Source organism: Phacochoerus africanus, chromosome 2 (assembly GCF_016906955.1).
Source record: "Phacochoerus africanus isolate WHEZ1 chromosome 2, ROS_Pafr_v1, whole genome shotgun sequence".
Lineage (NCBI taxonomy): Eukaryota > Metazoa > Chordata > Mammalia > Artiodactyla > Suidae > Phacochoerus > Phacochoerus africanus.
In genome coordinates, this window is record NC_062545.1 from 104,071,820 (window position 1) to 104,086,847 (window position 15,028).

Consider the following 15,028-nt stretch of genomic DNA (forward strand, 5'->3'; position numbering starts at 1 on the left):
CTCTGATATTAGTTATTATTTAGGCTTTCTCTGATTTGGTTAAGAAAAAAATAGAGAAGTTCTGATTGGACTGATCAATCATGGTTTTAGTCATGCTGCTGCCAACTCCCCTCCCCCGCTGTGACAAGAGGCTGAAGTCAAATTTCAGAAATTCTAGGTGGAAACCCAGGAAATGCTGCATCCACCTGTATTTTACTTTCATCATGTCTAGAGATAGATAATACTTAAGCAACTTTATGCGGCTGTTTTTAGGCCTTTCCACTGACATCCAGAAGGAAAATAGAATGTGTTTGAGAAACATTCAAATTCAGTAGTAAAGCATCAGGGTAAAGCTAATATGAAAATAACCGCTTGCAAGAAAATGAACACAAAGCTCCAATAGTGGCAGAAAATAATGTGTACAAGGTGGATAATAAATAATACCATTAAACCCTTGTATCGTTCCCGCTTTCTGTCAAGGTAAAAGATGCGATATTTATTGCCGGGCCCGTAATTACTTTTGTGCTTGAAACAGGAAAAAATGGGGTTGATGATACAGGAAGGTGTGAGCCAAGTGTTTTTTTTTTTTTTTTTTCCTCCTGTGGAGGTGGAGGTAGAAGTGGGATGAGATTTCATTGTCCTTAAAAGAGAAGGGAGATTTTATCAGCATATCAGTTCTACTAGCCATCCAAGAAAAAAAGGGTTGTGCCATTTAAGCCATTAGGGAGGATTCTTTGGCCTTCCTGAGCTTTGTGGTTAAGGGGTAGAAGGGGGTGGGGGAGGGGAATGAGGGTGATTAGAATTAAGGGCCCGTTTGTAGAACAAAGGATGAATATTAATTAAATGTAATAATTGTGAATTTCCCCAACAGTGTATTTTTGTCTAGCCAGATAGATTATTCGTAGCTATTACAACAGCTTAAATCTTAATTTTGGTCAGGATTTCTATCCCCACCGATCCCCTTCCCACTTTACTCCATCTTCTAGTGCTTTTCATAATTTAAAGAAAATCATTTGACCTAATTTCACCAAGAACACTAGTTCTTTTCCAGATAAGGACTTTACTCACTCTTTCGAGAAAAACATTGATGCCATCTTGAATCATTTGAATTCTAAAACAACTGAAACAAAGCTCTCAAGGTAGATACAAACCCACAGCATCACTAAAGTCAGCTTCCTTACCTACAGCACAAGCTCAGTGAAAATCAAAATCTGTGAGTTTCAAGGCTAAAAGTAATATACTTGTATCTTTGGGACCTGAGAGCTGAAACCATATTTTATATTCCATAAATGTAGATGCATTGTCTCTTTTCCCTTTTGTTCTTTTGCTTTCAGTTCTGACCAAAATCATTTGAAGTTTTATTTCAAATCATCTAGTTTGTCTTCATAGAGTACCTCAGATTGAGATTTGCGATTGTTCTGGGGGATGTGTGTATGTTTGCATGTGTGTTTGTGTGGGTGTTTAATTAAACAGATGTGAAATGCTCTCTGAGCCGAAGGCAGTGGTTTTTCCTTTACTCATTTCATGTTGCACAGATTATGGCGAGCTTCTCATTTGTATAATCTGTCATGTAATACCATTGCCTTTTAAGCATGCTGATTTAGTCAAAAGCATTCATTTAGAAAGGGATACACATTTAATTACTTCCTTTCACCTTTATGCATAACTTACAAATGATGTAGTGTCTTGGGGAGACAGTATTGAATGAGTTAAGACTTCCATTCTAGTCCTGGGTCTGCTGCCAATTAGCTGTGTGACTTTGGATATGTCACTGCCTGTAAAATTGAATGTAGGTTAACTGCTACAAACAAACAAACGAAAAAAAAAACTCACAATAAAATGCTATTTCTCTCTCCAGTAAGAGTTAAATTCTTGTGGTAAGATGGGCTACATAATACTTACAGCATAAACATGTGGATCACATGAAGAATCACTTATGATGACTTAGGGAAAACAATAGGGATGCTATGTGATGTTATGAAGATTTGCTTCTCTATTTTTTTAACTTATTTTTATTTGTATTTGTTCTGTTTTAGCTGCACCTCCAGCATATAGAAGGTTCTGGGCCAGGGATCAAATCCAAGCTGTAGCTGTGACCTAAGCTACAGCTTGTGGCAACACTGGATCTTTGGCCTGCTTTGCCACAGCAGGAACCCCTTGCTCCTCTGTTTAGTTGTATGTGACAAAAAAAAATTAACTAGTTTGAGGGAAATGGTGGACTTATGAACCCATCAGAGGCAGTCTTCACAATGCCATGTGTGGGAAGAATCAGTAGCATCTTGGCCACAGAGACTTTGTGGACCAGGTATTTTTTTTTAACCTTTTCATTTTTTATCTTGTTTTTTGACAGCTGAATGAGACAACTCCATTCTAGCACATCTTCTTAACAATCACTAAACTAGTGAAAACCAGCTTATTTATACATAAAAAGGCATGGGTAAAGGTCATGATTGTCTAACAGGGAATTGGAATCCCCAAATAAATTATCTTACAAAAATATCAAGCTTGGTTTTCCACTTTTCTTCTGTAAAGATGAAAACAAAAATCACATCAAAGAAAAAGAGCTGAGGCTGGTGCACAGAATATGTGGACCAGGCATTGCCATCCTCTGGCTCCCCCTGCAGGTTGGACTCCTCTTCTGGTGGATACACAGATTCCATCACGTGGTAGAGAGATACAGTGGCAGAGGCCTTTTGGTTTATGCATCTTAAATCTTTATCTTCTGAAAAGGAATTGACTTGACTATGGGAGCCCCCATTTCCCAGATAAGGAGAAGAGGCTGGGTTCTGATATGGTTGGCTGTGGGGCACCAAAACTATCAGCGATAGCCCAAGGACAGAGTCACCCTCTGGTAATAGGAAGGGTGAGGGAGAGTTAGCACCTTTTTTCCCATTCAAATTTGCCATCTTCCTGATTGGATGTCAGAGATTCCCAGTCGCCTATTATTGAGTCCCATCAGGAAGTGTCTTGTACTCTGAACATTATTTTTTCTCTACTCATATCCTATTTGCATTTCTTTTGTCCTAAGCCTTCAGATCCATGATTTCTGCTAGGCTAACCTGATAAATGTATCCCTGCTGAAGGATTTAATGATTAATCATGATTTAAGGAGCTAATACTTTCATGGGAGCATTCTCACAGAAGTCTTCAATGTCTTTAACTGTAGGAGGGATATTTAGTGTTTATGGGACACATGCGACAGGCAAGGAAGTTGTTGTGCTAGAAAATGAGGGTAATGCATAATCAGTTAAAGCCTAGCTTGTCTGGTGTGGGAGGGAAGCTGGTTGGCCCTGAAGTTAGATTGCTAACACCAGGTGTTATTCTCAGGAAAGTTTTTAGACTTCGGAACGTCATTTTTCTCTTCTGAAAATGATAGGAATAATAGTAACAACCTCATATTGAGAATTCAACAATATGTAGATATGTGTATAAGTCCTTGCAGAGCCAAAGACTCCTTGAAATGTCCAGTAATTCTTACCTTTTGAATGCTAAAGCATACATAGATTGTCTTTGCTTAAGAGGATGGATTTAGCCTGCCCACTCAACCCATATTTCTAAGGTACCCTTTTCTCTTACTTCTTTGTATTAGAAAAGTCACCTCCCACCAAAAAATACACTTCATCGTCTTTTGGAGAATCTAAGCAACACACCATATGATCGCTTGGTTCTTAGTCCCTCGGTCATAACTTAAAATTTCCACTCTAGCCTGTAGTTTTATTTAGACAAGATTTTGGGAAAATCTCTGGGCAATGAAATCTGCTAGGACTTCTGTAAAATTTTTGCTGTATGCCAAAGATTTGCCTCTTTTCTTTCTCTCTTCCATTCTGAGTGAGTTTTATTTCAAGTGGTACTCTCTTCCTCGCACACTAATTCCGAAAGTATGGTTATTCGCTAATCTGTTAAAGTGCAGTTTGAGAACAAATGCAGACAAAATTTTCTGTTAAATTTGATCTTTTCTGTATCAACATGGCTAGAATAAAAAAAGAAAAGAAAATGAAGATTTCTCGCTGAAGTGAATCTCTGAAGGCTATGTTCTCTCTCTCTTGATCTCTCTCTCTCATTCTGAACTGTGCTTTAACCATAGGAAAGGAGACTATCTCATAGAGAATTTTTGTTCTCAGATCAGTGGTATTTCTTGATTGGTAGCAAATACTTTGTTTAAAATAGATCCCTATGTTTATAAAGGAAGGTAGCATAAATGGAGCACCTGCTTTGTGCTACACATTCCATGTAGTTCTCTTCGCATAGTCAAATTTATCCTTAACCTTAAGACTTTGCGTAGTCAAGAAATTTCCCCCTTTAAAAAAAAAAGAAAGAAAGAAAGAAATTTGCTCCACATCACATAGCCACTGAGTCTGAGAACTGAGATTTGGATTCAGGGTAGCCTAAATCTAAAGGACTTGGTCTGTCTGCTCTAGTGCCCTCATTATTCAAGACTACACCAGCCTTATGGTCCAGGGGGGAAAAAAAGTAAACATTTCTAACTAATTTGTTAAATAGAGATAAGCGTGACTACTTCAATTATCATCCTATTATAATTCATTGGCTTAAGATGAGGATTCTTCTTATGCTTCTTACAGTTATTAAAGCAAGACAAAGAACATAGCTGTAAATGAACAACACACATCCCTTGCTCATACATTTCCTTCAATGAAGATCTTAGGATGTTTAAGTTCTTATATCAATAAGCAAACCTATTCCTCAATAATGCAGTGAATGGACATCCCAGGTTCTGGAGATGTCCTCACAGGTTGATAGTCCCAGTTGATCTCAACATGCCACTTTCTATAAAGTAGTGAAGGCATTAATAGTGCCAGTATAATAAGCTTGTTGTGAGAAAGTCATTAATATACTTGCAGAACAATTAGAACTGTGCCTTAAAAAACACTCATAAAGTATAAACTATTCCAATTATTAGAAATGTAAGAAGGTCTCATGAGTGCTCTTGATGAATTTACCCTTTGACAGTCATAAACCTAAAGGGGTTATAATATTTGAAGCTATAATAGTTTAATTTTATTTGGATTTCTGTATTGTCAACCAAACCAGTCAGTTTTACTGTAGTATTCAGGATTTGGATCTACCTGAAAATAGATTTTTTTAAACATTCTCACCTCTAGACCTAGACCTCTTTTTCATACACCTATTTTGAGTAGATCAAATATTTAAGAAAATTTCTTTCAAATTACTAAAAGAGCAATTTATTCCCCTTTCAAAATTTTCTATCACAATATATCATCTTAGAGGTTAAATTAAAAACCTATTACTTCTAATGAGTCTGTCCTTGAATATCTCATCTACTCATTTCGTATAGAATAGGAGGATAATTTTCGCAGGTAAGCTCGGGCACAATCAAAGAAAGCAAATATACTTATTGAGGTTTAAATATTTTGCTTCATTTTCATGCAAATTAATTTCTCCAAGTTCCTAAACTTTCTTAGGCTTAAACAGGTGTTGGTTCAATCCATGGAAATGAAGTGTTGACATGAAAATACAAATTTTGTATGGATGTGTGCCGGTCTGGGGCATGTGGTGCAGGGCTGTCTTCTCAAGAATTCTCCAAGTTCCCCCTTTTTTGGGGGTCCACACATGTGGCCCCCTTCTGCCTGTCGTAGGTAGTCTCTGTCTCTGGGTTCATGTTTTTCAACTTCACAGCCTTTGCCGCTTAGAGCTAGAAGGGCATGTTAGACCACATTGTTACCTGACCAGGGAGACTGTCCCTCCCTCTCTGACCATACTCCCACCCATGCCCACCCTAGATTAATTCTAATTCTGAGGCTGGGTCAACACTGGAAAATGTCACGGTAGCAGCTTTCATCTTCTGATTGAGTATTTCCAGCGGTTTTTTTTGTTTGTTTTTTTAAACTAAAGTTATATTTACACATAATGTTTAAAGTCTTTTAGTTCTACAAGTTTTCCTAAACAATATCCCCAGCCCTCCCTTCTCATATTTTCTATCTGTCTTTTTTCTTTTTTAGGACCACACCTACTGCATATGGAAGTTCCCAGGCTAGGGGTCCAATTGGAGTTAGAGCTGCTGGCCTACCCCACAGCCATAGCAATGCAGGATCTGAGCCACATCTGTGATCTACACCAGAGTTCATGGCAATGCTGGATCCTCAACTCGCTGAGCAAGTTCAGGGATTGAACCCTCATCCTCATGAATACTTGTCAGATTTATTTCTGCTGCACCACAATGGGAACTGCTCATATTTTATTTTAAGAAAGGCTGAGATTAATGCAGGAAATCTGAAGGTGACGACTTAGGTTCAAATTTGGCTCTAACACTATTATAGGAACACAGAGACTTAATGTCCTTATCAGTAAAATGGGGATAATTGTACCCTCCCCACAGGATTATGCTGAAGGAAAAAAAGTGAGTAAAGTATCTAAAACATTATCTGAAATGTCTTAGGAGGTCCTAGATGAGTAATATTAAAATTATTTAATTTTAACTAGATTTATTTTATTAAATGCTAAATATTTTATTAAATTATTACAAAAAGTATTGCTTATTCCCCAGAGGTAACTGCTTTCAATTATTTAGATGATTATTTGATATTTGTTATCATATCATTAAGATGCCTATATTGCTATTCATTCATTTTTTGGTTTCAGGGATTCAATTTTATGGAAAATAAGTATTTGGCATTTGGCTCATTCCCTAATTTGCCCCACCAACACTCACCTACCTACTAATGCACTATACAACTACATTCATGAACCCACACTGAATTTCATCCTTAACCCTCCCAGTATATAGTTAGATTCTAATTTATATTAGATCTGTATTCATTATTTACACTATTATAACCTTTAGTAAAGCTCATTTATCTTTTCATTTTAAATTTTCCTTGGATTAATGATCTGTGTGCTTGCCCCCAACTCAAACCAAACTATATGTCAATTGTCTAAATCTCCTTTTAAAATATTTTGGGGTTAGTATATGCAAATCATTCCATTTAAATGGGATAAGCAATGAGATCCTACTGTATAGCACAGGGCACTATATCCAGTCTCTTGGAATAGACCATGATGGAAGATAATATTAGAAAAAGAAGATATATATATATCACTGGGTCACTTTTCTGTACAGCAGAAATTGGTACAACATTATAAATCAACTATAATATAGAAAATGAGATAAAAATAAAATTATTATATTATCCACCAAAAAAAAAAAGCCTAACCTAATCACTATGGTTTACAAGTGTTGTTTTTCTTCAGAAAAATTCAACTGAAAAAAAAAAATCTGTCTACTGATCTATTAACTATCATTTTCACAGAGAGATTGAATGATTCTCAACCCTAGGAATATATCTTTTAAAATATATTTCTTTCTCACATTATCAAAATTTTCTATAGTATTGTAAAATCCAGAATCTCATCTCTTTCATACTCAGAAACACTGTATGTTTAAGACACTGATTAGTATAAAATGAGCATGAAATAAATCTAATCATGTTATTACAGTAAGAAAAAAAGGGGGGATGTGTGTGTGTGTGTGTGTGTGTGTGTGAGACTGGATCACTTTGCTGTATAGCAGAAAGGAAAAATTGGAACAACATAAAGCACCTACAGTTTAATTTAAAAAGTAAATAAAAATATTAAATTTATTGATACTAGGAAATTATCAATTCATGTCATCCTTTGGAAGACACTTTTTCTGCAGTCAGTCTCCTGATAGCAGTTATCATTCTGGGATCCTTTCACTTCCCTCCTAAAGATGCTTTTGTCCTCTTTTCTGTGTTGGAGCTACCATTTCCTGTGTCCCTTTGTATTTGTATCCTAGGACTGCTTTAACAAATTATCACAGACTTGGTGAGTTAAAACAAGGGGGATTTATTCCCTTACAGTTCTGGATTCTGTAAGTAAGTCCCAAATAAATATATTGGTACAGTTGTGCTACTCCGGATAATCCTCTCTGCCTCCTCCAGATGCTGGTGGCTGCAGGTGTGCTTTGCATCAGTACCACATAATGCCAGTCTCCCTCCCTCTACAGGTGGCCACCTGCTCAATATCTCAGCCTCTGCCTTTTTCTCATGAGGATGACTTCATCTCAAAATCTTTAACTTAATTATGTCTGCAAAGACCCTTCTTCCACAGAAGGGTGGATTCACGGGTTTGAGGTGGTAGGTGTAGCTTTCAGAGGTCTCCAGTCAACCCACTACACCCTGGTCTACCTTTCTCATTTCATTTTGGTTTATTAGAACACTTTCTTTAGCAACTCTTTAACAAAGAGCATATGGAATGTAAATTTTGTGAAACTTGGTATGTCTGAAATGTGTTTATTCTACTTACACATACTATTGACAATTTGCCTTTTTTATTATTAGAGTATAGTTGACTTACAGTGGTTGTGTCAATTTCTGTTGCACAGTATAGTGACAGCATGTGTGTGTGTGTGTGTAGTTGTTTTTATGGTTTCTTTTCCTCATATTTTCTTCCACTATGGTCTAACCCAAAAGACTGGATATAGTTCCCTGTGCTATACAGCAGGACCTCATTGCTTATCCATTCTAAATGTGATAGTTTGCATCTACTAACCCCAAATTCCCACTTCATCCCACTTCCTCCCCTCTCCTTCTTGGCAACCACAAGTCTGTTCTCCATGTTTGTGAGTCTGTTTCTGTTTTGTAGATAGGTTCATTTGTGTGCTATTTTAGATTCCACACATAAGTGATACAATGTGGTATTTGTCTTTCTCTTTCTGGCTTACTTCACTTACTGTGAGAGTCTCCAGTTGCATCTAAACAATTTGTCTTGAAATCTATTTCTAGGTTGATTGGGTATCATGTTTCTTCAACATTCTGAAGACACGACATTCTTCTCTAGCTTCAAGTAGTATAAAGCCATTTTAATGCCATAGAGTTTATTTACTTTTTATTTTTTAATTTTTTTGGCTGCTTCCTTGGCATGAGGAAATTCTTGGGCCAAGAATCTAAATGGTGCCAGGGCAGTGACAGCACTGGATTGTGAACCAGCTGCACCACCAAGGGAACGCCCCATTTTAATGTCATATCCTTTTTACATGATCTTTTTTTTTCTCTAGAAGATTGTAGATTCTTCTTTTTGCCTCAGTTGTTAGTTGCTGTTTTGTTTTGTTTTTATAAGCATGTCAGTTCTTTTCATCTATTCCACTAAGCAATCTGTGGGTCTTTCAGTCTGGGAAATTACACCCCTCAGTGCTGGGGAATGTTCATGAATTATTTTGTTGATGAGTTCTTTTGCACTGGTCCCTTTCTGGAACTCCTGTTGGATGTTGAGCTTCCAGTATTGTTCATATTTTCTTTTGTATTCTTGTGCGTTTTATATATTTTGATCTTTGTACATTCCTTTCTAGGAGGTCTCCATCTCACAGCTATTTCTGCTATATTTTTAATAACAAAAAAAGAAGTCTTTTTTTTTTTTTGCTCTATGAGTGTTCCCTCTTTACAGTTTTATGTTCTTATTCAGCGGGGACAATTTCTTCTCTTATCTCTCTGGAAATATTTTTTTATTTACTTGTGTTACTTATTTTTTTTTCCTCAGTACTTTTCTCACCGGATCAGTTCTTTTTCCTCTAAGTTCTTTGTTTTTATATTGCATACTAGTGACTTTCCTTAAATTAGGATCAACAATGGAGAAGTTAACTAACCTAACAACTTTACCACATGCTTTCTCATAATGTGGTTATTTTTTCTTCATTCTGTTTAAAACTGTATCCTGTTCTCCCAGCTTCGAAGTAAATAGTTATCAAGACTCAGGTCGGACTGGGAGTTTGGGGTTAGTAGATGCAAACTATTGCATTTGGAGTGGATAAGCAATGATATCCTGCTGTATAGCACAGGGAACTATATTTAATCACTTGTGATGGAACATGATTGAGGATAAGGTGAGAAAAAGAATGTGTGTGTGTGTATATGTATGACTAGGTCACTTTTCCTTACAGCAGAAATGGACAGACATTGTAAATCAACTGTAATAAAAAAAAATCTTAAAAAAAGACTCAGTCTGGGGTTTAGTAGATCTTTGCCCAAGTCTTACCTAGGTTCAGAGCAGAGAGGCATCTGCTTTTGGTTGGTCATAGCTTCTCCTGGCATTTTTTATTTTACTAAAATCTATATTGTCTGAGAGGAGGGATTGGACAGATAATGACCTCCAACACCTACTCCAGGGCGAACTCCACTATCCTTATCATTTTTGCATTCAGCATTCCTTGGTCAGCTTGTGCTTTTGTATAATTTAGTGGAAAAATCAATGTACTAACAGTCAGAATACATGGACATTGACCCAATTCTATGATCAATAATCTTTGAAGTTGGAGGGCATGATTTAGTTCCTCTGGTCTGTTTCCTCAACTGTAATAGGTAAGAAGTTGTACTAAACCAGAAGTTTCTGCACTTGGGCAGGTACCACTGGTTCTCAACAGAGGTATCTAAGCAGATTTCTGCCAAGAGTAGGGAAGATAGGGTGACTTCTCCCTCCAGCCTGAATAGGTCACTGTTTTCTGTACCCACTGAAGTTTCAAATACTTTTTGTTGTTTGATTTATTTGAGGGGGGAGGTATCAGATTTTCCTGCCAAAAATTAATTAACTGGTTTTGGCGAGGTCATAGGTTCTTTTTATTTCAGAAGTCCTGCGGTTCAATGTGACATTTCTATTATTCTGGCCTTTGAGACTTGTAGTATGAAGGTCCCACATGGTGACTACTGATATGTACCATTTATGGGCACAGTAACCGTCTCTTTCATAACATGACATGCTGTCTCTTCCATGATTCTGGAACTAGACTGTGTGGCACTGAGAAGTCTCAGCAGTGAGCTTAAATTAATAAAGGAATAAGGTAACAGAAGGTCCCACACTGAAGGCTTGGAAAAGATTATAATAGCTCCAATGGTGTGGAAATGGTTCTTAACTTTTTTGAAACCATGGGATACCTCAGCAGGTGGGTGCTTATAGATTAATAATCACTTTACAGCACTGTCAGGGAGCAGTTATCCATCATCGCAATATGGACTCCATTGCCAGAGAGGATTTTAGGTTTGAATGCAGAATGCACTGAGAATGCAGCACTAAAAGAGTGATCTCTCCCATCCTATGAGAATGTATTTTAGTCTAGCAGATAAATTCTATCATTAGGCATTTTTAGACGCTGTCTGTCTGTGTCCTGGCACTAATAGTTTTACCCCCCCCCCCCCATTACAATGTACTGTAGAACAGTTACTCTTGGTGAGTATTAGAAGACGTGGGGGATCGTTAAAAATTGGCAGAAATGCTTCTTCCTACAGGTGGACCACAAAATGAAAAGAGTGTTTCAGTGGTTCTTGCTAGTAAAGGAGAAATAGATAATGATAAATCGGGAAGACAACAGTATTATGAGGGTTTTCATTATGAGTGTTATGAGTGTTTCATTGTATATAGTTTAATGTAGTGTAATTAAGATTCCAGGCTACATTAAAGTATGCCAAATAATTAGAGTTCAAGGGGCAGAAGACATTGCGTAAGTGGTAGAATGGGAATGTCATTAAACACGCAAAACAGTCTTTTTCCAAACCAAAAACAGTAACTCAGCAATGGATATGATCTATGAAATTAATAAAAAGTACAATTGATAATTTTTACTTGGAAACATGGTTTATGTTGCAAGGTAATGTGATTTTGTGGTATAAAATACAAGCACACACAAAAAAAGAAGAAATAACACTAGTCCTGCTTTACCATCTTTTCCCAAATGGGAATTATTTTACAGCTTACTTTACAGGGTTGTAGATAATAGTGTAGAGCAATGGTTTTCAAAGTTTAGTGGGCATCAGAATCACCTGGAGGACTTGTTAAAGCACAAATGGGGACACTCCAGTATTTTTGATTCAGTAGGTTTGTGTCGGGATCCTGTTTCTAATAGGTTCCAGCAGATGCCAGTACAACTGGTCTGCTCATCAGTTATGTGAGTTGCAAGGCTAGAGTGCAGGGTTGCAGATTCCTAAAGGTAGTCAGTTGGACCTCCTGCCTCATTATAGCCTCCCAAGGATTCTATAACATAGATTTATACCAATTAATTGAATAGATTTGTATTATTTACTGTAACAGATTGGGTGGTAGCAAAACAACAAGCCATCGCTGGAGCTGTTTGTTCCCCTTTTAATCACCAAGGATGGAAAATCTAGTTATGCGACCATGGGAACCAGGAACAATACTCACAGGCCTAGAGAATTTCTCCCTGGCTCATTTTCTTTCAGTACCATGTTTTACTCATCAGAGAGATAGAGTATTATCACCAATCTGTGAGTCTTATATCTGTTAATTATTGACTAGAGGAAGGCTTTATGGCAAATGGTGGGTTTCAGCTTTAATAAATAATGGGGTTGATTCTGCCCAATGACAGATGTGTGTAATTCTCATTAAAGTCAGTGGCAGTTACACAAGAGCATCAAAGCAAAACTGTGTCTTTTACAGAATGTTCTGATTTGGTAAATTATTCACTATCTCTCTAATAGTAGAGACATATGCTATTGTTCTCTGTGGGGAACAAGAAAAACTCTTTTACGCAGGATGTAGTTTCACATTTCAGACTTGGAATGTGCAACTGAGAAATAGCATAAAATAATTTCACCCAGAAACCATTAAATAGAAAGGAATTAATAACTGTATTGAAGGTGCTTTGATATCATGCTATGGACTGGGAATGGTAGTGGGTAACTGAATGGAGACCTGCTTATCTGTGGATTTTCCAAATATCAGGTGAGTCCAGTAGTCTTTGCTAAACTGTGGCCATAATCCTTAGCATCACCACCAGTCATGAATAAATCTAAAGGGAACCCTATCATTGTATAATGCAGATGCAGTTGGAGAAGCTAGTGAGTGTTAAATATTTAGTAGCCAGTTAGGAGACTGTTAAACTGAGCTCTGGTCCTTGTTTTATCATCAAGATACTCTGTACCTAGAAGTACTTCAGTTACTATACCGATAAAATGTAAAAAATACTGTCTGCCCAGTCTGTCGCTGAGATGCCGTGATCAGCAATAATGGAAAACATGTTGAAATGATAAAAAGCGCTACATTAATTAGAAGAATAAACATTAGTGGAAACATTCAAATACCCACTCTAGTGGCCCTTAAACAATTACAGAAACCTTCACTCTCTGATTACCAGGCTAGTTAGGATATGAATCTTTTTTAAGATATTCATTCTTTTGGAGTATGAGAAGATCTCTAATATTACATATTTAATAATCATCAAAGATGATGGCGAAGTTTTGATTGCATGCGCTTATGACCAACTGTCCCCATCTTAACCAAACATTTATTTAATTCTTGATCAGTGAAGTATCTTCCTAGGTTTGAGAATGGGGCTGGAAGGGGGAGGTCTCAAAGGAAAGGAAAAAAAAGACAATTTTGTGGTTCTTATTTGTTGCCTTTTTCTACTACCATTCTCACTTTTCTCAGAATTAGTTCTCATTTCTTGAGACTCTTCTTTGGTTACCATTTTTCAGATGATCCAATACTCTGTAATTCTAATAATCTGTAGGTCCTCACAGAAAATGTAATCAGGGGTTGCCAATTAACTATAGTTTAAAAAGAAACTTCAGGTTTGCATGAAGCAGTGGTCATTGAGAAGGGGGAAACAAAGTCAATGTTTTTTTTTTTTCTTTCCTTCCAATATTAACAGGCTTTTGTAAATCCATTAGAATACTGTCTGAGGAGGAACACATGTTGGGGAAATATTCAATGTGTTCAATACTGGCATTTTTGTAGGGTAATCTATAGGGAGAAGGGAGAGAGAAAAATGCATACACAAAACTAGATGTGCCTGATGGTTCATCGCTTCTGTAGAAATCTTCATGTGGAAAGGCATCGCACTGCCACTAACTGCTGCTTAATCTGTGGGATCCTACAAGCTTATGCTGAACATCGTAAAAGGCTCATCCTGTAGATATTGAGATTTGATGATTTGAATGCAAAATTTCAAGAGACAGTGAAACCACCTGCCACATAACTGCTGTTTCTAGGTGGGAGGCGTGTATAGACTGCTGCTTCAAAACAGGAGGCTTGGGGTAAAAGAAGTTCATTGTGTTCCCTGCACACCCCAAATGGGGGAAGAATATCTTCAGGATGTTTGGTATTAGAGATTTGGTTCACTTTTGAGCAAATTTGGAAAAGAATAATTTGTGACATAACTTTGAAAAGCCATTGCCTCCTTCTTCTCCCTTCTCCCAGACCTGTCCTCTTTCTCTCCCCACACCCCTACTCGTCTCCTTTTCACTCTTTCTCTCCTTCCCCTCCCCAACCCTCCTCTTCTTCCATTCCTCCTCCTCATTGTTGTTCTTTTTCTTCTCCTGCTTCTCCTCCTCCTTTTTCTTCTTCATCACCTTTTTTTTTTTTTTTTTTTTTGAGCTATGGGTATTGTGATATAATGATTAAAGCTTCCTGATAGGCACTGACAACGCCCCCCCCAACCCCACCCTCTGGGCTCTGCTAATCCTGTTGCAGTATTTCTCGAATGTTAACGTACTCATGACAATGTACTCATGACTCCTTGGTTAAAATGCTAACTAATTAAGTAATTCTGAGATAGAGAATTCCCATTCACACAAGCTCCCAGATGACGCTGGTGCTGTTGGTCCAAGGAAGGCTCTGTGACTTGAGGGAAAGTCTGAAAGTTTAGATTCCTACTAACTTTTTGGCTAAATATGGATAGCTCAAACAGTTGAAAGATTCATATTCTGATCTCATATCATTTTCTATAATTATTCTTACAACTTATGTCACCTTTGAATGAATAAGTGTGGTTTTAATGGTAAATGTATCAGAGAGGTTGACGAAGGAAAAATAAAACTTAAACACATGAAGGAAGATAGAAATGAATCTTATATGTGAGACCTCAAAAATGTAAGAAGTCAGTTGAATTGGATTTCGTTGAATTGGAATTTTGGTTGAATTGGAAGGATCGATTTTCAATAGCCTATGTCTTAGGAGGAAAGCAGTAATCCTGGCCTGAGTCTGCTCACTGCGGGCAGGAGATCTTTGCCTTTTTAGCTGTTTTATTCACAATGGATATTTTTGTTAATAG

At 37.2% G+C, this 15,028-nt stretch overlaps 1 protein-coding gene across 1 annotated transcript in view; it reads left to right on the forward strand.

The window, feature by feature from the left end:
- DCC (DCC netrin 1 receptor) overlaps positions 1 to 15,028 on the forward strand; it is a 1,209,032-nt gene that overhangs the window by 145,823 nt on the left and 1,048,181 nt on the right. The gene's annotated exons all lie outside the window — the stretch shown is intronic.